This window comes from Triticum urartu, chromosome 3 (genome assembly GCF_003073215.2).
Source record: "Triticum urartu cultivar G1812 chromosome 3, Tu2.1, whole genome shotgun sequence".
NCBI lineage: Eukaryota > Viridiplantae > Streptophyta > Magnoliopsida > Poales > Poaceae > Triticum > Triticum urartu.
Window position 1 is genome coordinate 731,799,187 of NC_053024.1, and position 1,572 is coordinate 731,800,758.

The window sequence follows — 1,572 nt, forward strand, 5'->3', positions numbered from 1 at the left end:
GACATTGGTCATCAACACTAAAGCTAGTCGCTCCTCCGGTAGCAGCAAATTTCAAACGTGCATATATAAGGCCAGGACCTTGAGGTGGAAAACAACAGTAGACCCTCCATAGAATTGTCAGCTGGGGCCACTGACACCAGACACAAACGTTAACTAGCAAACTAGGTCAGTTTTTCTAACTGATTAACTGACAGCTAGATTGTTGCATTGTGTATTTGTACGGATAGTATTTAGCAAGAATGTTGTCATTGTATTTCAGTTTTTATCATATATGATCTATAAAACATTACTGTTTAGGGTTAATTATCCTTTTGCTCTCAGTGGTGTCCATGTACTCAGTTTTGCCCTCAGATGCGAATTGTGCTCAGTTTTGCCCCTAGTCCGTGCGCACCGACTCATTCCGTGAACTCTGCCGTCTCCGTCAGGTCAACCTTTTGACTCGGCCCTTACAGGTGGGACCAGGCGGCAGAGACGGCCAATTTTATTCAGACCGTTGCACGCGTGGCTTGTGGGACCCAGCAGAGAGCCGTTGGCGGGTGTGCTATATAAGCGGGCGACAGCGGCGGTAACCACGGCGACAGAGAGCACGGCGGTGACCACGGCGAGAGAGAGAGCACGGTGGCGGGAAGCTAGCTGTGGAGGGCGCGGCGGTGGGAAGCTAGCAGTGGAGGGTGCGGCGGCGTTGAGATCCCCTTCGGCTCCGAGCTCCATGTCTTCCTCAAGCTCCCGCGCCACCTCGCGGATGCAGAGTCGGGCGCGTGTGGACATGCCTGTCTTCGTCTGTCCGCGGTGCCGGGCGGGCGTTGATCGGAGGGTTTCTCAGACACCGAGGAACCAGAATCGTCCGTTCTACGTGTGCAGCGAGAATGGGGTAAGAATCGGGGCAATTGCACCATTTTCGTGGTCGGGATCTTTGAGCAATGGGTTGATCTGTTTGGTGTTCATGCAGGTGACATGCTTCTTTCTTTGGGTCGATGCTCTGGCCAAGACTCTGATGAATGAACTGCAAGAAGAGCATGAAGAATGGTTGCGCATGCTGCCACGAACGGCAGTGGCCGCACCACGAGCTCCGGAAGAAGAGATGGAGAGCGAAGCACGCACTGACAGAGAGCTAGCTGTTGAGCTTAGGATGTTGAAGAAGAAGGTTAGGAAGCTTGAAGATCAAGCACTACCAATACCCATTTGCAAATACTTTTGGGCATTTGTAGGTATGGTAATCGCACTGGTTGTAATGTTGAAAATGTATGGAAAGGCATGAATTATGGAGGAATTTGTAATCTTGAAATTGTTTGAGAAATTCACCTAGTTTAAATGTTGGTTAAAGTTATTTAAATGTTGAAACAAAAAGAGAAGAAGTGACCAACATTTAAATATGTTGGAAAAAAGAGAAGAAATTAGGAATTCAGAAACTTTTGATCAATGAAATGCAGCTCTCTGCTCTGCCTTTCTGTCCAAAAAAAGGTTGCTCTTGGGCTGAATTCAGAGCGTAGAGCCAAGTGCAGGCTAGACTAATGGGCCAACTGCATCCAATTAGGCCCATTCGGGGGTTCTCTTCCGTATTTTTCTGTTTTC